The 26,063-nt window shown below is 42.3% G+C and overlaps 1 protein-coding gene across 1 annotated transcript in view; it reads left to right on the forward strand.

The window, feature by feature from the left end:
• LOC115119519 (transcription factor SOX-6-like) overlaps nucleotides 1-26,063 on the forward strand; it is a 165,918-nt gene continuing 139,855 nt past the window's right edge. Inside the window, exons 1-2 of the mRNA XM_065012573.1 lie at nucleotides 1-328; nucleotides 2,953-3,061. The gene's annotated coding sequence lies outside the window, so the exon portion shown is untranslated. The remainder of the gene's footprint in view (nucleotides 329-2,952; nucleotides 3,062-26,063) is intronic.

Genomic DNA, 26,063 nt, shown 5'->3' on the forward strand with positions numbered 1-26,063 from the left:
ACGGGAAATGCTTTGAATACTTGCGACATGGCCGCTCACATTGATTGCCAAGATTGACAGCTCTGCGTCGTCTTCTCTTGTCTCTGAAAGAGAGGGAGATAAAGAGGATAGATAACAACAAAAGCTCCTTGCAGTTTTGACAATTAAACTTCATAGAAAGAACGGGATCCCCTCATATAGCCAGTGGGAACCACAGCAGACTTTAGTTCTCTTTCCTTTTCTCTACAGATAGTAATCGTTATGTTTTAACGTAATATAGCGTGAAACACACGACTCGGGATACGATACCGTTAGGACCTGCAGCTCTCTTTTCTCGACTGATCTGAAGGTAAAAACGTGCTTAGTTTTAACATGTTGTAATCGTGTTTTCATGTAAACTGCGTTATTTAGCCTGTTTTTGTTGGTACGTAACCGAGTTCGCTTCATTCGATGTCAATAGGGGTGTTAAAACTGTTTTCTCTCTCGTTTTTTTTGTGAGGGGAATATGATAACATTCTTATTTATTGCTTCTCAATCGCGAGATTCGTGGTAAACGCAATAACAAAAGCAGAGTACGTGAAAAGACAAGCGCAAGCGTTCTCTGGAATGGTTTGGATAGCTACTGTAACAATGATGCCGTGTTTTATTTACCGACACAGGAGACTTGTGTAACTTATAAGTTTACATTCAATCGTGCGTCTCGAGGTATTGATATCAACAGCTCTATATTTCACTTGGATGAGCAGTTAGGCTACTGATTTAAGCAACATACAGCTAGGTAGGTTTGGAGTGGACTGTATTAATTACCCGCAACCCTTTTTTTATTGCATTGTTGGTTACGCATCCACAAATTCAACTCTTAAAAAATACTCATCAAGTTATGTGTGTTTTTTTATGGTGTTGCTATCCGGATGCTCAATAACTTCCTCCTGTGGGACTGGGAGGCAATTGCACCTTTGTCCACAGAGCGGTACTATTCATTGACAATGACGTGCGCATTGCTCTAGGTCCCCTTCCATACCCTTCCTTTCTCCCTGATCTTTCTGGATGCAAGATTTACAAGTTTCTTCGAATTTGAGCATATGGTTTATTTAGTTGTCTTTCTTCAAAACTCTAAGTAATCTATATTCATCGTTCGACCTGAATTATAATTCAGTGTAAAACATTTATATTCGTAATTGTTTCCTATGTTGTAGGAGGTTGGGAATTCACTCTGCCTTAACTTTAACTGGAGGTCAGGCAAATCGATCTTAAAATAATGCATAAACCATCAATTAAATCCAACTACTCCTCGAAAGGCTATCCCGTTTAGAGACGATATACACGGACAAGGCTTCCCTACAAGCCTACAAAGCGCTGCTCTCGGACGGTTTTAGGGACTAACGTAAGTCATCTGGTGTAATTATTTTTGTCTCTTTTGCACTATTGTCTTTCCCTTTCATGGACAGGTGTGAATCTGGTTATAGATACATTGCAGATACTTGAATGGACAGGTTTAATTGTATGCTAAATATTCTAAATAATGACATTTTATTTGTTTCTAAGTGTTATAGATTGGATATAGTTTCCCTCATTTTTTGATTTTTTTAACAATAACTTTTACCGCGTATTAGGCTATAATCAGATATTTAGCTATTTTAATGTCACACCTGGCTTTTGAAGGTACTTGAGATTTTGATAAAAACACGATTGTATACCAAGGTAGCGGGAGGACAAATGCAACACAGTTCGTGTGAACTTGTCTGTTGTGTGAAGATAGCCCATCATTTACAAGGTGTTTCCCAAAATAAGACACTCGCAGTCTCAGATAAAGCTTTTTTTCTAACTTCTGCACAAGCAGTGATAACAATTTTACAGAGGATATCTCTGTCACTGCAAATCTGGACTCTATAGCTTAATGTAGCCTAGACCTATTGCTACCGGGGAATATTCCTATGCTCATTTTTCTTCTTAACATTTGACATAAATACAATTGGATTGCTGTGCCCACTCAGTAGGCGGAATCTGAAACCTTCATTAAAGACAGCTTCACCTTTCTCCTATTTTACTTCCAAATAGTTTCCAGACCGTCAGAGTAACCCGGTGTCTAATAATAAAATCATATCTTAAGTGAGAGAGGCTGCATGGGTGGAAAACAATCCTCCGGCTCGTTCCTCTGTTAGGGTGAAGTTGGTCTCGTAATGGTATTTTGTTTTGAACAGTTGTTGTTAGTTGAGAGTGCAAGTTCCCTCATAAGGTAAGGTGGCACCGGAGCCCAATGGAAGTCTAAATGGCACATTTATAATTAGACTGCCAATTCAGCACATTGTCCTGATTGCTATACAGGGACACTCGGCACTGTCTGGCTGCTCAATATGAGATAGTTTTTCCTCTGACGGACAGTTTAACACTGCCTGTATCAAATTAGTGAGGAGCAAAGGAGTTCTGTTGATGGTTCACTGCACGGCTGTATCAACTGGTATTTTATCAGGGAAATAAAAAATTACTCCGCGATTGCCAGGTCAATTTTCTCTCCGTTTCTGCCCATCTTTGTTTATTTTTTACGCACTCTAAATACTATAAAAGAAACGTAGGATACAGTCGCCCCACACTGCAATAAAACGGATGAAAGGAACATTACAATATAATATGAATAATATGGTAGATGTAATCGATTTTTATAATTGAAACTTACCAACGTTTTTGTACACATGCATTGACTCCAGATAATATTCTAAATGTACCTCTTGCTCTGTGTGTTGCGCGTTGATTGTCAAGTACACAATGCTGTTATTGAAATCAAAGGTTATATTGATTAGGCCTATATTATCCAGGATGTTGGATTATTTGTTTCACTTTTAATACGATGATGAAAGTTGATTTAAATGCTTTATTAACCATTTTGGTGCACATTTTGCATTTTGATTCAGATTTATGGTTTGAAATCTCACCTATTGTAACATGTCATGTATTTCCTACTGTTTGATTTTTCAGGACTATCTGCACGTGGACTTCAGAGGAACTTGTGGTTTTGCGAGAGAGAAAAACATTTCCGAACTGGATCCGGCCTAAAGATATCGACTCCCTGACGCATATGGTGCCAGTAAGTTCAGAGATTTAGAAGTGCATTTTGACACACCGAAACCGCATACTTCCCAGCCTGTGATCGGCGCTCTTTCACGGTGGCTCTCTTGTTTAAATAGATCCCCCATTCAATCCCAGATCAATAGAGTTGCATGTTGCGAGACGAATTTAAGAATTGGAAACCCATTTTCTGTCATTAAACGACCGTGAATGATGAGCAAAACAATAACAATATTTTTTTATTATTAGAACAAATGTTGTCCTATTTAGTAGCCTAATACTGTTACATACGTTTACGTTTTAGAAATGTATTGTTTTCCTGAGGGTTAAATGTATTGCTTTTGATTAGACAGTGCTGAAATATTGTCATTATTCACAGCGCAATCTAGACCTGCAATGTGAGTTTATAATACACTTGACCACAATAGTGATCATATTTTGAAAAATATGTGTGAGCACAAAGCATATGCAATGCTTGACTTTAGTTATTGAGTCTATGGAAATGATGTGGTTTTAGATCTCACTAAGACAACATGCAGAAGGGGATGTTTTTTATTTCATACCAGGCTATTGTTAGTTTAAAGAATATGTTGTATATATATATTTTGTCAATTATTTTGTGCTTTGTATATCATGCACAGCAATTAGCTTCATGAAGCTGGGTAGACAGGTGTAGGGTCAGTAGCCTACCATGTGTGTTAATTGAATGTTGATTTGCTCTCTAAGGAGGCAGGGTGTAGAGCGGTGTAGGGTCAGTAGCCTACCATGTGTGTTAATTGAATGTATGTATGTATGTGTGTGTGTGTGTGTGTGTGTGTGTGTGTGTGTGTATGTGTATGTGTATGTGTGTGTGTGTGTGTGTGTGTGTGTGCGTGCGTGCGTGCGTGCGTGCGTGTGGGCATGTTGAATGTATGTAGGCCTATGTACGTGTACACAGTATTTGACATTGATGACTAATGGGTTTGGTCATTTGAAAATATTTATAATGATTTGAAAACATTTACACATGTCTTTCTTGTATGGTTTTGGTATGTGCATTTTGCATCAATGGTTGCTTTTACTGAGTCTGATCTGTTAACTGCTACATCAGTGCCACTCCATAATAGCCTCAGAGACAACTATTATAGGACACAATGGATATGAATGGGATGTTTCTGTGCTTCAGTAGTTTGAAATATTAATTGACAATGAAGACTGAAATAAGAAAATAAGAATAAGAAACATTTATTGAAAGTGTACTGTTGTTCTGTCTGTGGATTATTTTAGCCCTTGCAGTAAAGGCTTCATCTGGTTTCATTAGTGATTATGCTTAAGACAGAGTTCTCCATGCTAGAACCATGAGGTAAAGTAAGTTGAATTGTTGGTTTAATTGTATGGCCTTGGTTTATCCGTAGCTAATTCCCTTGCCAAACTGAATTCTTTGCCCTCAAAATGATATTATGACTTGCATATTGCTATTGCTCTAATAGCATGAGAAATAACACCTTTCCAAGATCAATAACATTTGATGTAACAACTTGCCTTTATAAATAGCCTACATTATGTAGAGTACTTTACAGTAACTTTATGAATTTAATAAGTTGAGCTATATTGGATATTTAAGTTGGGCCTAATGATTATGGGTTAATGAGGTAAAATGATACGAGTGAATCTGCGTGTGTGTGTGTGTGTGTGTGTACGGTGCACGTCTGTTCCTTCATGTTGTACCCCAGACACTGCTGTGCTTGGCTTGTGACAGTCTGTCTGTCAGGGGGTTACTGGATCAGGTCATCCATGACAGATGCAATCTTCACTTAAGTCTCTCCTTTTTTAACTTCTTGTTCTTCCAATTGAGATTTTGAATCAGTCAGTGCGATAGTAATAGTTGCCGCAGTTACAGTATGAATAATGAGAGAGATGTTGCTCCTTGGATGCAGGCTGGCAGGGAAAGAGCACAGGAGGCAGTTGAGTTGAGGCAGGCTCAGGTACTAGTCCCCCTCTCCTCTCCTCTTCTCTCCATGTCTGAGGGGGACTGGAGTGGCAGCCGAGGCCTAATGATAAACAAGATGAGAGAAGCAGGTAAACAACAGCAGGCCTGGTAAAGGTAGGGCGTGTGGCAGCAGAAGGGAGAGGATTTCTGGGGATAATAAATGTGGCAGCGCATGTTGTGACATCTGTCTTTATAAGTGTTATCTAATTTGCAGCAGAATATTTCAACAATGATCAAAACCGATGGCAACATGTTCATTACAGGAGTCTTTCTTTTGTAGTCCTCGGATTTGTCTTCTTCAAGTTCTCAACGTGTGTTATTGAAGTGCTGTGGCAACTTTAGATCTGGCACCATTATGATTTTCTTGTATGACACAATTAAAAAAAGATGCTCTTTACTAATGTACAATGATTTTAATTCTCATTATACAAACTGTGAATGCAGTTTTAATAAATGAAGTGAAGACTTGCAATGTAAATGAAACATGCCTAAAATGACTTTCAAAGAATCCTCACATCTTTTTATGCCCTTTCTGGCTTGAGGTGAACACATCTCAAGGACCTTTTCATTTCCAACGTTGACAGTCTAGAGAGGGTCCAGGCTCCATCTCTGAATGTAATGGTTTTTTTCCCAGAGAAAATGTACGCCTCTCAGTACAAACCATTCTCGCCACTCATGGGTGATGGGTGAGTCTTGAAATATTGATGAAATCAATGGTTCCAGTGAGACATCAGTATCAGACAATGGGGCATCCAGAGGCTAGCTATCTAACTGTACAGACACAGATTATTTTCAAGTCTTGAAGATGGATACTGTAGATTAATGATTAGACACATGTTCTTGGTGAGATAGATGCGTAAGTCCGCATACATAGTTATCATCATTCTTAAGATTTTTTTCAGAATTTTAAGTGGAAATTAGCTAGGCTACGGTATAGTTATCTGGGCTTTAACTACATTCCCAAATTGCGGTCTTGCTTTAGATTAGAATACGGATTCTGAATCTACTGCACATCGGGACATGTCAGTGCAGTTATTTGTGTTTTAGCTGCAGTCCAAGCTAAATGTGTTGTTTCTTTATAAATGCTTTCACTGTTTTCTTCTTAGTAACCTTGGGTCCAGATTAGAGGTCGACCGATTATGATTTTTCAACGCCGATACCGATTATTGGAGGACCAAAAAAGCCGATGCCGATTAATCGGACGATTTTTAAAATATTTTTTATTTGTAATAATGACAATTACAACAATACTGAATGAACACTTATTTTAACTTAATATAATACATCAATAAAATCAATTTAGCCTCAAGTAAATAATGAAACATGTTCAATTTGGTTTAAATAATGCAAAAACAAAGTGTTGGAGAAGAAAGTAAAAGTGCAATATGTGCTATGTAAGAAAGCTACGTTTCAGTTCCTTGCTCAGAACATGAGAACATATGAAAGCTGGTGTTTCCTTTTAACATGAGTCTACAATATTCCCAGGTAAGAAGTTTTAGGTTGTAGTTATTATAGGACTATTTCCCTCTATACCATTTGTATTTCATTAACCTTTGACTATTGTTCTTATAGGCACTTTAGTATTGCCAGTGTAACAGTATAGCTTCCGTCCCTCTCCTCGCTCCTCCCTGGGCTCGAACCAGCAACACATCGACAACAGCCACCATCGAAGCAGCGTTACCCATGCAGAGCAAGGGGAACTACTACTAGAAGGCTCAGAACGAGTGACGTTTGAAACACTATTAGCGCGCGCTAATTAGCTAGCCATTTCACTTCGGTTACACCAGCCTCATCTCGGGAGTTGATAGGCTTGAAGTCACAAACAGCGCAATGCTTGACGCACAACAAAGAGCTGCTGGCAAAACGCACAAAAGTGCTGTTTGAATGAATGTTTACGCACCTGCTTCTGCCTACCACCGCTCAGTCAGATACTTAGATACTTGTACGTTTGTATGCTCAGTCAGATTATATGCAACGCAGGACACGCTAATATCTAGTAATATCATCAACCATGTGTAGTTAACTAGTGATTATGATTGATTGTTTTTTATAAGATCAGTTTAATGCTAGCTAGCAACATACCTTGGCTTACTGCATTCGCGTAACATGCAGCCCCCTTGTGGAGTGCAACGAGAGAGAGGCAGGTCGTTATTGCGTTGGACTCGTTAACTGTAAGGTTGCAAGATTGGATCCCCTGAGCTGACAAGGTGAAAAGGTGCCCCTGAACGAGGCAGTTAACCCACCGTTCCTAGGCCGTCATTGAAAATAAGAATGTGTTCTTAACTGACTTGCCTAAAAATCGGCAAATCGGCGGCCAAAAGTACCGATTTCCGATTGTTATGAAAACTTGAAATCGGCCCTATTTAATCGGCCATTCCGATTAATCGGTCGACCTCTAGTCCAGATGACTTCTGCTGTGAGATTACATGAACTACATACATTCCATTTAAAAGGTTGAGTGCATCCTTTTCTTTAAATTGAAAACCATCAGCACCTGTATCCCATTACATGTTGAAGACCAAGGTACAGTACCAGAGAGAGATAGAGAGGGATTTCCCTATAGAATCAACCAGACCTATAGTATCCCATTACATATTGAAGACCAAGGTACAGTACCAGAGAGAGATGGAGAGAGATTTCCCTATAGAATCAACCAGACCTCTAGTATCACATTACATGTTGAAGACCAAGGTACAGTACCAGAGAGAGATGGAGAGAGATTTCCCTATAGAATCAACCAGACCTCTAGTATCACATTACATGTTGAAGACCAAGGTACAGTACCAGAGAGAGATGAGAGAGATTTCCCTATAGAATCAACCAGACCTCTAGTATCACATTACATGTTGAAGACCAAGGTACAGTACCAGAGAGAGATAGAGATTTCCCTATAGAATCAACCAGACCTCTAGTGTCACATTACATGTTGAAGACCAAGGTACAGTACCAGAGAGAGATGGAGAGAGATTTCCCTATAGAATCAACCAGACCTATAGTATCCCATTACATGTTGAAGACCAAGGTACAGTACCAGAGAGAGATAGAGATTTCCCTATAGAATCAACCAGACCTCTAGTATCACATTACATGTTGAAGACCAAGGTACAGTACCAGAGAGAGATAGTGAGAGATTTCCCTATAGAATCAACCAGACCTCTAGTATCACATTACATGTTGAAGCCCAAGGTACAGTACCAGAGAGAGATAGTGAGAGATTTCCCTATAGAATCAACCAGACCTCTAGTATCACATTACATGTTGAAGACCAAGGTACAGTACCAGAGAGAGATAGTGAGAGATTTCCCTATAGAATCAACCAGACCTCTAGTATCACATTACATGTTGAAGACCAAGGTACAGTACCAGAGAGAGATAGTGAGAGATTTCCCTATAGAATCAACCAGACCTCTAGTATCACATTACATGTTGAAGACCAAGGTACAGTACCAGAGAGAGATAGTGAGAGATTTCCCTATAGAATCAACCAGACCTCTAGTATCACATTACATGTTGAAGACCAAGATACAGTACCAGAGAGAGATGGAGAGAGATTTCCCTATAGAATCAACCAGACCTCTAGTATCACATTACATGTTGAAGACCAAGGTACAGTACCAGAGAGAGATAGTGAGAGATTTCCCTATAGAATCAACCAGACCTCTAGTATCACATTACATGTTGAAGACCAAGATACAGTACCAGAGAGAGATGGAGAGAGATTTCCCTATAGAATCAACCAGACCTCTAGTATCACATTACATGTTGAAGACCAAGGTACAGTACCAGAGAGAGATAGAGAGAGATTTCCCTATAGAATCAACCAGACCTCTAGTATCACATTACATGTTGAAGACCAAGGTACAGTACCAGAGAGAGATGGAGAGAGATTTCCCTATAGAATCAACCAGACCTCTAGTATCACATTAGCTGTTAAGTGTTTGGTAGGGAACTGGGTTTGAACATTATGATTTAAAAATGAGCATTGGTATTTTACACGGGTATAAATAAAGCTAAACCAATGTACATTTTGAGCAATTGTATCACTTCACATGAACAATATCATTTCATAACTCACGAAAGGGGTACAATTTGAACTGTTTCATTCACTCACCCATTGAATATGTGTCACGTTTGGACTGCAAAATAATTGGACAATTTCTTTTAATCCAAAGCATAGTTGTGCATAATTAAGTTGGACTTCAAAATGCAACAGCCTCTGTTGAATTCTCTCTTTTTAAAAATCATACATTAATATGTAGAATTAATTAGAGGGGCCTTGGTGGCTGTGTGTTTTTGACACAGGGCTGTTTCTGTAGGGGACGGTAATCAGTAGCACTGTCAGCTGGAGGAATTAGTACAGCTCATTGTTTCTACGAGTCACATGAAGATTTGCACAATCCATGTGTGAAGATGGCTGGCTCTATTTCCATATCAAAGAGGCCCACAGTGCTGCCTGTAATTCAAATGCAGTGGTTTTGGGAGCCCTTGCTCGGCTCACAGTTAGCACAGTACACTGAAGCAGCCGAGTTTTGTCATCTTTCCCGGGCAGTGTGCAAGCGGTCGACTCCTGCATGCTTCTCTCAATACACCTATCATTTTGTACAAATGTGAATGCCAGTCCACGCTCCTTTTGTGGAGAGTTTAGTTTTCTTTATCTAGCCTCTCGGTGTGGCTGCCTGTTTTATTTTAGCCCTCAGAATAGACATGATTTAGTGTACGTTATTGTCATGTCAACCGTTGACATTGACAGTGATATTTCATGTTCTATATACACTGTTTTCATTGGCAGTTTTTATTCATAACCTTTATTGTGGAAAGGCCATGAAATCCCACTCTTGCGTTCCATGATTTACATGACTTGTTATTAGTTAGTGACCTTGTTGCATATTTCTCCAAATGGGGCCGGGGTCAACAGTTCCTTGTTGGTTTGTTCGACAGTGTATTGTGATCTCTGTCCTTCCTGAATTGGAGAAGATCTGAGGTTGGGTCTTGTGAGAGAACGAGGGAAGAGAGATTACTGCGATGTGGGCCTCTATGCTGCTCGAACACAAAGGCCTCAGAACAACCCTTTCCTTGTGATCCCCCATTGTGTTTGGATCAGGCCTTCCCTTGGGCTGGCCGCTGCCAAGGAGTTAGCACAAAAGGACACTATGGAAATATCAAACTGGAAACCAACATGGGCAGCTCTCTGGGTGAGAGCGAGGTACCAGGAAGAAAACTTTGTATGCCCGTCACCCTGTTCTAATTACAATGTATCACATTCAGGATACATTTTGTCCATTGATATTAGCATTTACAAGAAGGATTGGTGACACTAGTAATGAGGAAAACCCAACTGGATAAACGTACTGGGAATGATGTAAGCCCCATGAATAGTCTTACTTGGAAATGTAAAATAGGAAATTCCCTTTCCTCTTGAAATATTTTATGCATAGGTTCGTAATGAGCTGAAATTGAAATGAAATGAGCCTTTACTACTTAAAGGGATACTTCAGGATTTTGACATTTTTATGTCTCTGTGTCCAGTATGAAGGAAGTTAGAGGTAGTATGCTAGCTGACACCCATAGACTTCTAGTCATTGCACTACTACTGGACAGAGACATCAAAAGAAAAGGGTGTCCGCAAGTTAATCTGACTCTGGGGAAGGAGATAAAGGTCCTCATTGCCAAAATCCCAAAGTATCCCTTTAACATTAGAGCATATACAGTAAGGTAACCATGCTATATGGAGAACCACACGTGTTGTATTTCATATTTGATCATTCATCTTCTTTGGGTCTGAAAAATAAGTGATCTTCTTCTTGCATCTGCCTGTGGGTATTCCACAGTGAAGCTGGGGTTAAGGTGGGGTGAAGCTGGGGTTAGCACGGTACTCTTCTGTTTTCGCAGGTCCCTGTTCACTGCAAATGCAGTTAGACATTAGCCAGTTCCTGGAGGCTGACAGCTAGCCTGATATGTGCCAGCTCCATCAGATATGAGATGTAAAATATGCTCCACGATTGTGACTAAGCGGGCCAATCTGTGCTGCGCTGCTCCCTGCTCTCTGCTCCGGAGTAAAGCATGCTGGGAGCAGTTTAGTTGACACATGACGCTCAGCACCACTGATGCTGTGCAGTACTGGGGCTCTATTTGTTTTTAAGGCCCTCCACTGCCATCCACATCTTTATACATTGCAAAACTGTCACCAAATGATAGATCACAAAGTTTACTGTGCAGAGTAATGAGACAAGGTCACTAATTGATCAGATATGATTTGGCACCTTGATTTACAATGCAACACCCGAGCTTTGACTTCACCACACAGCAGTTTGATGGGGAAGACTGTGTGGAGTATCAGCCCATATTAAACAGCTTGCCCCTCCACATGTCCCTGAAGAATTACGTAAATACAAAATAAAGTCCTAGGGCCTCATTTATCAATCATGCATAGGCACAAATTTGTGCGTAAACTATGCATAGGATCATTTCCACACAAAGTGTGGGATTTATCAATAGGAACTTTTGATTGAAAGTGTGTGTAAATGTAGAAACCGTCATGACCATGCGTATGCACAGTGCATAGTGACCATGCGTAGGCACAGTGCATAGTGGTGGAATAAGGGAACTGCTTACCAAGCATAGAATGGGAGAAATTTATGTTGAACATTTTTGAAATTGGGAGAGTAAATTTTCCTAATGGTCCTCTCTTTGTAGCTATGTTTTTTATTTTTACTAGTCAAGCCACAACTGAGCGAGCCAAATAAAATATTTTGGTCTCTGAAAAAGTATTTTTTTAGACGCTTTTTTTGGTTGCGAATTTGTCTTTTAATGTATGGCGTTATATATTCCCCACAGGTTTTACATTTTGATGATTTTGACCATAAATGGTTAATTAGGAGCGTTTCGCAATGCAAATAGCCAAGGTTGTACACAAACACTGAGGCTGAAAACAATTGGTATTTATCAATGGTTATCTCCTCCCGGTGTGCGTATCACGCTCGTAGGATTGTTTGACAAATCACAATTTGTCTATGGGTACGAACATTCTAAATTCTGTTAGTAAGTAGTATTTTAGAATAGTTTTTACGCAATATTAAAAAGGCCCCAGAAATCTGAGACATCAGCGCATGAATTATCTCCATTCTCCATCTCTTAGATAATACATTGGAAAAAGCTTACTGAGAATGGATGGTACAATCTCTCAGGTCTTTTACAGTATCTCTTTTTCTATGGATAGATGCTAACATTTACATAGACCCATAGACCCATAGAACTGGACCTAGTGGCAAAGGTCTAGTACTGATCAGTTGCTCACATATGGAATAGGCAAAGTGACTAAAAACGACCTGGAAAATTATTTGGAAAATCTGGGATGTATTGAGCCAAATTCAAGATTCCCTACACAAATGCATAATGCCAAAAATAAATGAAAGTGACAAAAGGAGGGGTGGGGGGGGGGGGGCTCTTGTGGCTGACTTTCTGATGAAGTTAACCAAGATGTCTACCCTGGTACAAACCCAGGTCTTTTGTTTCCTTCTTCCATGATTATTTACACCGACTTGGTGTATGTGCGTCATGAGAAAATGGCTTCAGCAGACTCAACCACAAGCTCTCTCTCTCTTTCCACTTCTCTTAGTAAAATTAGAATGTAGTTATTGCATCATATATCATTTACTCATACCTATGTTCAGAGAGAAAGAGAGGGATAGGGAGTAAGAGAGAGAGAGAGGCAGAGAGAGAAGAGAGGGACAGAGAAAGAGAGGCCCTCGTGGTGTGGAGTGGTGAGGAGACGAGAGAAGGAGGCTGAGGGCAGCTTGTCTGAACATTCCTCATTGTGAGGACTCAGCAGATAATGATGTTAGTGTTCGTCTAAGGTAATGTACTCTGTGTCGCCCCAGACCTCTCTGATACTGTGGAAGTGGACTGAACTGAGTCTCCTGCTACTGGAGCAGATTGAACTGGAGTTGTTTTGAGAAGGACAATGCTGGTCAACCCTCCTCTTCAACAGTAGGCTGTATAAAAACTGTATTTGGCTGCTTGAGTGAGTACTCACAGTTTAAAGCTGAGTGCTAGACATGTTTTCGTGTTGCTCATCAGTATAGGGAGCTGTGATTGGTTGAGGCTACTGAGTCCTTCTCTCTCAGAGCTACAGCTTATCTACTTGGGGCCTCTCTAGAATGGAGAGTTTGTGTCAATACAGTATATAAATAAATATCCTAGAAATGTGTTCCACATGACAAAGTCCTACTGCCTCACCAGTCATTTGGCATAGCAGGGGCAGGAGCTGTTATATTCTTCTTGTTCTCTCTCTCTCTCTCTCTCTCTCTCTTGCTCTGTCTCTCGCTCTGTCTCTCGCTCTGTCTCTGTCTCTGTCTCTGTCACTGTCTTTGTCTCTGTCTCTGTCTCTGCCAGCACATATTAACCACAGCACAGTATAAACACTATGTCGGAAAATATGAACATTTAGCTTCAACCCAAGTGGAAAACAAATCGAAATTGAATTAAAACTCATCCATTCTCTCATTAGTGAGTCAGGGAAAAAATACTTTCTTTTAGAAACAAAAGTATTTTAAGTGGGGAAAAAAGTTCAAACATTTGCTTTCAGAGCAGTCAGTTTGTTTAGGACATGCTCAAAGAGGCAATTTGTACTCCAAACTACCAATGTAAAAACAGAATCACTCACTCTGAGGAAAACCCAGACTGCTGGAGGGGTGGCTGACGAGAAGGTTGCACAAGGGGAAGGGAAGGCGAGGAGGGGAAACGAGGGGACGGGGTGTCCTGGCTGAGGATTAGCCACACTGGACTGGATGGGCTGCAGACGTCCACCACCAGCTTACTGATGTTAAGGACCAACACATACATGACTTCACTGACACACAAACTGAAAGTATGACCGTGTTGAACTTACTCAACCCCAGAGACCGGAGGGTTTCCCCAGTAAATAACCAATCACTTACATCTCTCCTCACAGTGAAAGCAAGTCTGTAGTGGTCAATTGAATTGCGGCCACCTAATAAACACCATTATTACACTGGAACAAACCTGCTATCATTAAGCCCTTCTCATATGGAAGCAGGAGTGGTCGCTCTATACCAGTTTAGAGAGAGAGACGGGGAGAGAGTTTTGTGCCTGAATGTGAATAGCGTTGGTGGAACACACAGACACACACACACACACCACGCCAGACCCTGGGTTGTGGTTGAATGTCACAGTGGAGGAACACTTTATGTCCTTGGTTAGGGGTGGGGCTGATGGTAAGCAGGGGAGGGATGTTCCTCCTCTTCCTCGGTGAAGCTACATTTATTGGTCACCATCTGCAGGGTGGAGGAGTTTGGGCTGGGGCCAGCCTAGAGAGAGGCTTCTAATTAAACCATCATCATGATCAACTTGTGGTCAGTGATGGTCCCCAATGCTGGCTCTCCAAGATGAACATGGAATCACTGAGGCTTTCCTTGAAGCCTGTGTTGGACTGAATTAGAAAGGGAGAAACGAAACAGAGGAGAAAAGTGCTACAGGGCACTTTTTCTCTTCTTGGCAGGCAGAGAAAGACCTTCTGCCATATCCACTCAGGTTTAAACAATTACCCGACATCATAAGAAACCAGAAGAACCTTAGTCTGGAATAGTCATCGCTTTGGCCTGGCCTAGCTCGGTTTCAGGCATGGCGTAGCGAGCGTCACATGTTGGAGCTCTCGATAATTTAAATTAGTGTAAGAGGGTGTGCCTCCAGTCTCTGTATCTATGCAGCCCGAGGAGCTTTCCTTTGAGGTTGACAGCCTTTAATATAGTATTTCATGGTTTGATATGTGAGTGACACAGAGCTGCTCCAAGAGGACGGCAAAATGGTTTATTAGGGCCTAATTACAGCCCTGTGATTAAAGGGGAAGTGACTGTGATTAGGATAGTTGAGGACGATATGGAAAATGGATGAATATTCAGAGCGGAGACGAGCAGTAACGGCTGTGTGTGTGTGTGTGTGTGTGTGGGGGGTGGGGGGTGGGGGGGGTATGAGTGCTGGCTGGTGCAGAAACCTGACTGCCTGGCTGGCTGACTGACTGCTGTGTAACCACATGCTATGATATCATCTTTACGGCAGATCTCATCTGGGGGCTTTTCAGCTTTAGCTGTTGGGCAGAAAATACATGCACAGATATATGGTGCTGCCCTGGTAACGGTAACCTTCCAGGTTCCTGGTTCCTACTGCCTGGCTCTCTCTTGTAAAGTATGCAAAAGGAGCGCTAGCTTTCCCTATGTGGAAGAATCCGTAAAGCTGATTTAGTGCTCTTACAGGCCTTGTACGTTGCCCTGTGATTACAAAAAAAGGAAAGGATGTAGTAGGTTTGCAGCTTGTTTTGGTATGCTATCAGCCCGGCATGCAGGAGTAATGCAGTGGACTTTCACAGCCAATTGAACATGAAACCGTCAGGAATGTGCAGCACAGCCAGGTCTGCTCCGAGCTGCTAGGGGAACTTGCTAAGAATCACACATTCTTGTGAACTTCAAAGTATGCACTGTTTAAGCAAAGAGATAAATGGCCTTATTATTAGCAGTTTTATTCAATGTGGAGATTAGTATTGGTTTCTCTTTTCTTTTCAACCTGCAAACTTCAAACATTTTCAGACATGTGATAACCAACATTTCTAAATCATTTCTGGGAGTGCTCTGAGGGTACGATATGGACAGCAAAACCTTGCCATTTTACAATTTCACAACTGACTTCATCCTTAAAATGACGGTTGGCTAACCTGCCTATTACTCTCTTTGATTTCAACAGTACATGCTTTTGCGCTCTGAGAGGTATTCATAATAAGCTTACACTTCTCTGAATTTATTGCTAACGGCTCCTTATCTCCCATTTATTCAAGAAAGAGAAGTCATTTTTCCAATTTCCAACATTTTACTGTTAGGTCACAGCCTGCTCAAACCACCTTGAGGGGATTGTTGTGGCAAACAACACACACACACACACACACACACACACACACACACACACACACACACACACACACACACACACACACACACACACAAACGCACACAAATGCACACACTCACACACATTCATGCACATGCGCTCCCAGGAAAAATATAGCAATCTTATATAAATATGGAATGTTACAGATGTGGAATTCCGTTAGCCTAAACAGATACTACCCTAGGTGCATACTTGCCAACTGGGAGCTTTCAGAAGTCACGTCATGTCCACATAATTTATATGTCAGGGGTATTATATGTTTTATATGGAGAACTAATGTTTATTCTTCTTTTTCCTCTGATGAGATGGAATCAACAGTATGATGAGATGGAATCAACAGTATGATGAGATGGAATCAACAGTATGATGAGATGGAATCAACAGTATGATGAGATGGAATTAACAGTATGATGAGATGGAATCAACAGTATGATGAGATGGTATCAACAGTATGATGAGATGGAATCAACAGTATGATGAGATGGAATCAACAGTATGATGAGATGGAATCAACAGTATGATGAGATGGAATCAACAGTATGATGAGATGGAATCAACAGTATGATGAGATGGAATCAACAGTATGATGAGAGTGTGTTGCTCTTATTAGAACTCTGGGTATAGTCTTGCTAGTGGATCAGTGTTTACTTTACATTCACAGAAAATATATCCCCAAAAATGTTTTTCTTGCATCACGTCAATCATGTTCCCCGCACTGAAAAGCACAATTTTGCATGTCCAGGCGTTCACTTAAATTTATTTACATCTCTGTTTCCTCCTCAAAGCACGCTCCGCTTGGAAAGTCTATTCATATATAATGTAAGATGTTTTTTTTTTTTTTTTTTACAAATAGTGTGTGGCGAACAGTAGTGGTCACAGAGGCCTCTTATATTTAGTTTGGAGCATTGTCAGTTTTTCTAGGATGAAAGTAATGGGAACCATGTGTTTGGCCGGCTAAAGAAAATTAGCGACCTTTCATGTGACCCACCTGTCGTGCTTTCAGCACCGTTAATGCTAACCTCATGTTACTATCATCAGGAGAGCCAGTCTGTGTCAGGCACTGGGGACATGAGGAGAGCCTCCTCACACAGGGCCCCTGGTAGCAGCTCCTCATACACTCTACTACACTTGAAACTTACAGTTGAAGGCAGAAGTTTACATACACTTAGGTTGGAGTCATTAAAACTTGTTTTTCAACCACTCCACAAATGTCTTGTTAACTAGCTATAGTTTTGGCAAATCAGTTAGGACATCTACTTTGTGCATGACACAAGTCATTTTTCCAACAATTGTTTACAGACAGATTATTTAACTTATAATTCACTTTATCACAATTCCAGTGGGTCAGACGTTTACATACACTAAGTTGACTGCCATTAACTGAAAAATTCCAGTTAATGATGTCATGGCTTTAGAAGTTGCTGATAGGCTAATTGACATAATTTGAGTCAATTGGAGATGTACCTGTGGATATATTTCAAGGCCTACTTTCAAACTCAGTGCCTCTTTGCTTGACATCATGGGAAAATCAAAAGAAATCAGCCAAGACCTCAAAAAATAAATTGTAGACCTCCACAGGTCTAGTTCATCCTTGGGAGCAATTTCCATACGCCTGAAGGTACCACGTTCAGCTGTACAAACAATAGTACGCAAGTATAAACACCACGGGACCACGCAGCTGTCATACCGCTCAGGAAGGAGAAGCGCTCTGTCTCCTAGAGATGAACATACTTTGGTGCGAAAAGTGCAAATCAATCCCAGATACTGGAGGAAACAGATACAGAAGTATCTATATCTACAGTAAAACGAGTCCTATATCGACATAACCTGAAAGTCCGCTCAGCAAGGAAGAAGCCACTGCTCCAAAACCGCCATAAAAAAGCCACACTACGGTTTGCAACGGCACATGGGGACAAAGATTGTACTTTTTGGAGAAATGTTCTCTAGTCTGATGACACAAAAATAGAACTGATTGGCCATAATGACCTTCGTTATGTTTGGAGGAAAAAAGGGAAGGCTTGCAAGCCGAAGAACACCATCCCAAACGTTGAAGCAAGGGGGTGGCAGCATCATGTTGTGGTGGTGCTTTGCTGCAGAAGGGACTGGTGCCCTTCACAAAATAGATGGCTTCATGAGGAAGGAAAAGTATGTGGATATATTGAAGCAACATCTCAAGACATCAGTCAGGGAGTTAAAGCTTGGTCACAAATGAGTCTTCCAAATGGACAATGACCCCAAGCATACTTCCAAAGATGTGTCAAAATGGCTTAAGGACAACAAAGTCAAGGTATTGGAGCGGCCATCACAAAGCCCTGACCTCAATCCTATTGAACATTTTTGGACAGAACTGAACAAGTGTGTGCGAGCAAGGAGGCCTACAAACCTGACTCAGTTACACCAGCTCTGTCAGGAGGAATGGGCAAAAATTCACCCAACTTATTGTGGGAAGCTTGTGAAGGCTACCCAAAACATTTGACCCAAGTTAAACAATTTAAAGGCAATGCTACCAAATACTAATTGAGTGTATGTAAACCTTTTTGTGCAGATTTCTCCTCAATCTGGACGCAATCAGGCTACCGAAAGCGCATACGTGGGCAACGTCATCAGCACTCTGTCAACAAGTCTCCAGAAAACTTGTTTTGGGATCGAGGAGGCACCTTTTTTCATTAAATGTTGGAGGAAACACTTTCCTAGCCTGTGTGTGTTTTCTGGCTTCATAAATGCTAGCCAGCTGTCTTATTTAGAAAAACCATTTTTTTGTGTGTGGGAGAGTTATGCTAACATGTGTGCAATCCCTTTAGCTTTGCTAGCTAGCTTTCTGGCTAGTTACAGAGGTTAGCTGGCTAGTTATCTACAGTAGTTGGCTACTGCCATCAAGTTGTTGTTGTGTTATTATCAGATTTAGCCTGTTCCACTGTTTGCAGAATGCATACTGGCATTTGAATATACTGTGGGAAATGGTAATCCGGACACGGTAGACACATTTAAATGTAGGTGTAGAGGCATGGCACGTTCAGAATTCCATCATCACAACTCCATGATCAGAATAGAAAAGCTGCATGAAGTGTCAAGTCTAGACACGATCAGAGCAGCCAGAGCTGCTAACTAACAAACAAAGAAACAAAAACAATCACCAAACAAATACGAAAATCTCCACAATAATCCGAGGGCAGAAATGTGCTGGTGGAGAGCCTCTATCTTAGACTTGGTTCCCACCAGCATCAATCTCAGCATTTGTCAGTGTGCTGTAGTTGTTTTCTACAGGCTGGCAGGCAGGCAGCACAGAGAGTCTGGCAGTATAGTGCAGGTTCCTAGCCCTGAGCCTGGAGCCCTCCCTCACTCCCAGTGTGCTGTAGTTGTTTTCTACAGGCTGGCAGGCGGGCAGCACAGAGAGTCTGGCAGTATAGTGCAGGTTCCTAGCCCTGAGCCTGGAGCCCTCCCTCACTCCCAGTGTGCTGTAGTTGTTTTCTACAGGCTGGCAGGCGGGCAGCACAGAGAGTCTGGCAGTATAGTGCAGGTTCCTAGCCCTGAGCCTGGAGCCCTCCCTCACTCCCAGTGTGCTGTAGTTGTTTTCTACAGGCTGGCAGGCGGGCAGCACAGAGAGTCTGGCAGTATAGTGCAGGTTCCTAGCCCTGAGCCTGGAGCCCTCCCTCCCTCCCAGTGTGCTGTAGTTGTTTTCTACAGGCTGGCAGGCAGGCAGCACAGAGAGTCTGGCAGTATAGTGCAGGTTCCTAGCCCTGAGCCTGGAGCCCTCCCTCACTCCCAGTGTGCTGTAGTTGTTTTCTACAGGCTGGCAGGCGGGCAGCACAGAGAGTCTGGCAGTATAGTGCAGGTTCCTAGCCCTGAGCCTGGAGCCCTCCCTCCCAGTGTACTGTAGTTGTTTTCTACAGGCTGGCAGGCAGGCAGCACAGAGAGTCTGGCAGTATAGTGCAGGTTCCTAGCCCTGAGCCTGGAGCCCTCCCTCACTCCCAGTGTGCTGTAGTTGTTTTCTACAGGCTGGCAGGCAGGCAGCACAGAGAGTCTGGCAGTATAGTGCAGGTTCCTAGCCCTGAGCCTGGAGCCCTCCCTCACTCCCAGTGTGCTGTAGTTGTTTTCTACAGGCTGGCAGGCAGGCAGCACAGAGAGTCTGGCAGTATAGTGCAGGTTCCTAGCCCTGAGCCTGGAGCCCTCCCTCACTCCCAGTGTGCTGTAGTTGTTTTCTACAGGCTGGCAGGCGGGCAGCACAGAGAGTCTGGCAGTATAGTGCAGGTTCCTAGCCCTGAGCCTGGAGCCCTCCCTCACTCCCAGTGTGCTGTAGTTGTTTTCTACAGGCTGGCAGGCGGGCAGCACAGAGAGTCTGGCAGTATAGTGCAGGTTCCTAGCCCTGAGCCTGGAGCCCTCCCTCACTCCCAGTGTGCTGTAGTTGTTTTCTACAGGCTGGCAGGCGGGCAGCACAGAGAGTCTGGCAGTATAGTGCAGGTTCCTAGCCCTGAGCCTGGAGCCCTCCCTCACTCCCAGTGTGCTGTAGTTGTTTTCTACAGGCTGGCAGGCGGGCAGCACAGAGAGTCTGGCAGTATAGTGCAGGTTCCTAGCCCTGAGCCTGGAGCCCACCCTCCCTCCCTCCGCAGTGAGCTGGGCTGCCCAGCTCCTCAGCTTTAACATGGTCTGTGCCATGTTGTAATGGGCTCCCAGGGCATGATTGGAATATAATAACTGTTTCACTATGTTTTTCTTACCCCCCTTCACTCTCCACAAATGTAAAATGTCCCCGGCTACATGGGATATATAGTAGGAGCTGTGATGTAAGATGTTATTGCTGGATATGCAGACTAGGAAAATGTGGATTATTTTCCAAAATCTGCCGCGCAAAAAGCATTACGATGTCACAAAGGCCACATTGTAGCCAGTTTGGGTGTACAGAGCTGTGTTTCCCTCTCTTTCTCTCTTGTTCTGTACATTGTCCGGCCACCTTCTGTGCTCCCTGCCCAGGCTACAGGGTTACTTCATGCCGTTTCCTTTTCTTGTGCTGTGAATCAATGCACAATGGCCCTATAGGACCACTTACATAATGGGAAAAGTACATATGTCTTTGCACAGACAAAGTACAGTTTGAAAGGTTTAGTAAGCTTCAATTACACTATGACATTATTATTAATTATTATTTTCACCCTGTTATGGGTGAAATAGTGATTGTATTACAACATGGTTATTCATGTTATAATAACAATGTCAACATATTTGATTATAGAGTTTATTACAATATCCAAGTATTTGTGTATAGTAGAGTATAATGTGAACACACACACTCATGGTCTTTGGCTGAACCAAGTGATCTTGTGTTATCGCTCAATGACTTCAATTACAGTATGACCAGGAGGCCAATAGGTTTCCAGCCATCCTCTGTCTGAGGACTGTAGCTGCCTGACAGAGATCATCTGATTGGCTGTGTACAATGGCAGCATCATGGGAATGGAAATGCATCCAGTAGTTAAGTGAACAACCATGCATCTTCTGTTTTCCCACTAATTGAATTTGGCACTAAAATATGCTGGCAAGAGCCCCTTACCTTGTTTGACTTATTTATTGCCTGACTGCCTCCTCATTTCAAAGGGTATTTTTGGTCCAGAAAAAGAGTGTAAAACTCAATTAGGCTAGTGATCAGTGACTGAAACACTACATTTGTTTTCCTGTGAGGGGGAAGCAGAGCTGGGGAGTGGAGGAGAGCAACTAGAGCCCTGATCTTTTAGCTACTGTACCCTCAACCCCCCACCCCCACCCCCCCACCTCACCGCTGCCACGTAAAGCTACAGGGTGAGGGGTGAGGGGAGAGGGGAGAGAGAGCCCATGCAGTCCCTGCCATGTCACATGAGATTTGTGTCCTCCTTTTAAATCATTTCCCTCTTTAGAAGATTAAGAATGCAGAAATATTCTCAAACCGATCATTTTCCCTACTCCCAAGTGGACTAGTGCATTTGCAAACGCCACTATTAATTGCGGGTTTCAAAGAAGACAAATGATCCCTGCGACAGTAAATAAAAACAAAAATCAGAGGTTATAATGTTAATTGTTCAAATGGCTGTACAGGGGTCAGTGGAGCCAGCACAGAGCATATGCACCAATCACCATCAGATTTACAGACTAACCTACGTGAAAGGCAATATCAGTCTTACATGTTCATTGTTGTACCGTTGTTTATTCTTTATCTAGATATTGTTCTGGTATCTCAGAACACAATGTACCATCCCCAATGCACTCTATGGACATATCAGAGAATACTGTTGTTCAACAGAGCCTTGTGTAACAGTATAGCTTTCGTCCGTCCCCTCTCCCCGACCCGGGCTCGAACCAGGGACCCTCTGCACACACAGACAACTGACTCCCACGAAGCATCGTTTGCAGAGCAAGGGGAACAACTACTTCAAGGCCACAGAGCGAGTGACGTCACTGATTAAAACACTATTAGCGCGCACCACCGCTAACTGGCTAGCCATCTCACATCGGTTACACTAGCTTTGTGACCTGCTTCTTCTGTATCAGTCTTGGTCAAGAGGTTCACCACTAGACATATTTATCAGGATGCATGGACTTGAATTGTAGATGTAAACATTTATGACTACATTGCAAATGCATGACTGAAATGGCAACACAGACTGTGCCTGTGTTCTTCTGTTTGAAGAGGGACAAAACAACAGGAATCATTTGCGGCCACCTGATCTTTTCTGGATCAATTGTTTCCTTTCTGGTTTAATTCACCATGTGATTTACTTTCAGTGCTTTACTGTTGTAAAATATCCACATTGAGCCGTGCTGCCTGAAATAGGGAAGTCATTTGAATACAGATGCTCACAGCTCAGTCCTGGTCACAGGATGCCGCTCCCAGTCAGGAGACAATTGCAGGTTGATTATGTTGCTACTGACAGAAGTTGCAACTCCTTTGTGCGGCTGAGATATTTGCATTTAAATGCTTATTGTAGGCATCTAAAAAGCATAAAGACTGATTGTAAGCTTTGGCTGCTGGGTACTCTCAAAAAAAGAAAGAATTGCAATAAGGGAGATTGACATGGGAATTAGGAAATTATTTTCAAACCGAAGGTTGAAATAAATAAGTAGGTCTGTGTTGTTGTTTTGTGGTGCTGGTTTTCATTCTTGATTTGTATTGAGTGGGTCCGTTGTCAGATTGCATGTTTGTAGTAAGACTGCGTTTCAAATTGTTTGTATCTAATACACAGTAGAATGATTCTTTCTGATTGAGGTGTTTTCTTAGATATCTTTGTATATACCACAACATTTTGTCAATGTATTTTTCCCTGCGTTTGCTTCATGCTGCATGTTTGTGTGCGACAATCTCTGCGTATACCACACTGTGTCAGTCATCTGTCCATGTGATTGTGTGTGAATGTGTTTGGTACCATTTTTATGGTTTTGAGAGCTGTCTGTGTGTATGTTGACTGTGTTTGGTATCATTTTTATGGTTTTGAGAGCTGTCTGTGTGTATGTTGAATGTGTTTGGTACCATTTTTATGGTTTTGAGAGCTGTCTGTGTGTATGTTGAATGTGTTTGGTACCATTTTTATGGTTTTGAGAGCTGTCTGTGTGTATGTTGACTGTGTTTGGTATCATTTTTATGGTTTTGAGAGCTGTCTGTGTGTATGTTGAATGTGTTTGGTACCATTTTTATGGTTTTGAGAGCTGTCTGTGTGTATGTTGAATGTGTTTGGTACCATTTTTATGGTTTTGAGAGCTGTCTGTGTGTATGTTGAATGTGTTTGGTACCATTTTTATGGTTTTGAGAGCTGTCTGTGTGTATGTTGAATGTGTTTGGTACCATTTTTATGGTTTTGAGAGCTGTCTGTGTGTATGTTGAATGTGTTTGGTACCATTTTTATGGTTTTGAGAGCTGTCTGTGTGTATGTTGAATGTGTTTGGTACCATTTTTATGGTTTTGAGAGCTGTCTGTGTGTATGTTGAATGTGTTTGGTACCATTTTTATGGTTTTGAGAGCTGTCTGTGTGTATGTTGAATGTGTTTGGTACCATTTTTATGGTTTTGAGAGCTGTCTGTGTGTATGTTGAATGTGTGTTTTTATTAGCTTTCACAAAAGCTGTATGTTTGTGTGAGTGACTCTTTCTGTGGAATCCGTGTGTATATGTGTTTGACAGGCTCTGATATGATGACAGAGTGTGTATGCATGTATGTGTGTGTGTGTCTGCCGGGTGCCCATAGCCGAGTGATGCCCCTGCTGATTCTGTGCCTCTGGCCCTTTGTCCTGCAGCACTCAGCGTGTCTGCTTCCTCAGGAGACTGACAGGCCTCTCCAGTGTGACCACACAAAGGACCAGCCTTCTTTGAGGTGTTAAAAACTTCCATTTATGCATCTCCCTGGACAAAAAGCACCAAGCCCATTTGAGTCCGGTGGCGACACAGGCAGACATTGTGGACACGCTTCCCCAGCACTCATTTCACAGATTCTGAAACCAGTATGTGGTGAACAGGATTTGTGGGGCTAAAGTGCCCCACGAGGGCCAGGCGATAAGAGGGAGAAACACCACCACTCAGTAAACTAGAAGATGGGGCTGTGGAAAATAAGTACATTACCTGAGAGAGAACTAGGCTTGTTTTCATAACCCCCCACTCAATGAGAGAGAGAGAGAGAGAGAGAGAGAGAGAGAGAGAGGAGAGAGCAGGAGAGAGAGAGATCCTCTCTTAGAGAAGGAAGAAAAGAAAAGCATTCTGCTACTGTGGAGGAATCCATCCCAGAAGCTGAGAATAGTAGACAAATCAACAACCTAAAGAGACAGCTATCCTCTAAGATCACACTATTCTTGTCTTTGAGTGGAGAATATGTGAGTGTGAATCAAAGAGAATTGACAGGCTGCACACCCGGCTGTTACTAACACAGGGGACATGAATAACTCCTGCGGTGGATATTTTTATTTCACCTTTATTTAACCAGGTAGGCTAGTTGAGAACAAGTTGTCATTTACAACTGCGACCTGGCCAAATAATTACAATATAGCAGTTAAACACTGGAGTGATAGAGCAAAACACTGGAGCAAAATAAATAACAGTATGGGGATGAAGTAGTTGGATGGGCTATTTACAGATGAGTTATGTACATGTGCAGTGATCTGTAAGCTGCTTTGACAGCTGGTGCTTAAAGCTAGTGAGGGAGATGAAGGTGATTTTTGCAGTTCGTTCCAGTCATTGGCAGCAGAGAACTGGAAGGAAAGGTGGTCAAAGGAGGAATTGGCTTTGGGGGTGACCAGTGAAATATACCTTCTGGAGCGCGTGCTACGGGTCGGTGCTGCTATGGTGACCAGTGAGCTGAGATAAGGCGGGGCTTTACCTAGCAAAGTCTTATAGATGACCTGGAGCCAGTGGGTTTGGTGACGAATATGAAGCGAGGGCCAGCCAACGAGAGCATACAATTGAAGCCTTGGATTGAAGCCTTCCAGTGGCTGGTCATTTCTCTATCCAACCACCTCTATAAATGTACTTTTATTCTTGTTATTTGAGGCAGAATAAATCACATGTAATGTATTTGCGGTGCGGCAGGCACATGAAATAACGGTTTGATCACAGAGCTGTCTGCCTCTCTTCACAAACACAGGGAAGAAGGTTTGATTCTCCCTTTACCGCACCACTGTTATTCACAGAGGAATAGTGAAACACTCAATAAGACAGAGTCAAAAGCCCTGTCACTGTTTCAGACCTGCACAATAAAGACATTATTGTGTGGTGTCACTTTCGCAGCCTCTCCTGACCTGAGTGTGATTGACAATGGTGAGTGTTTCAGGCAGGTCTACTTTGATCGTTGTGACAGGAGGCCTGGTGCAGCTCCATCTTTAATCTGTGCCTGTCATGTTCACATGAGAGAGAGGCAGAGAGGAGAGAGAAAGAGAGAGATGGGGGACAAAGACAGAGACAGAGCAAAAGAGAGAGATACACAGAGATGGAGAGAGACACAGATGGAGAGAGACAGGCTGAAATAAAGAGGGAGTGAGGGAGAAAGAGAGCGAGAGAAAGAGAGAGCAAGGCAGGAAGAGAAAGAAGGGGAGAGCGGGGAGGCTGTGACAGGTAATAGTGTGCTGAAGCAGCTGTGTCTGGCTGTGATTGGACCG

The sequence above is a fragment of the Oncorhynchus nerka genome, linkage group LG28 (assembly GCF_034236695.1).
Source record: "Oncorhynchus nerka isolate Pitt River linkage group LG28, Oner_Uvic_2.0, whole genome shotgun sequence".
NCBI lineage: Eukaryota > Metazoa > Chordata > Actinopteri > Salmoniformes > Salmonidae > Oncorhynchus > Oncorhynchus nerka.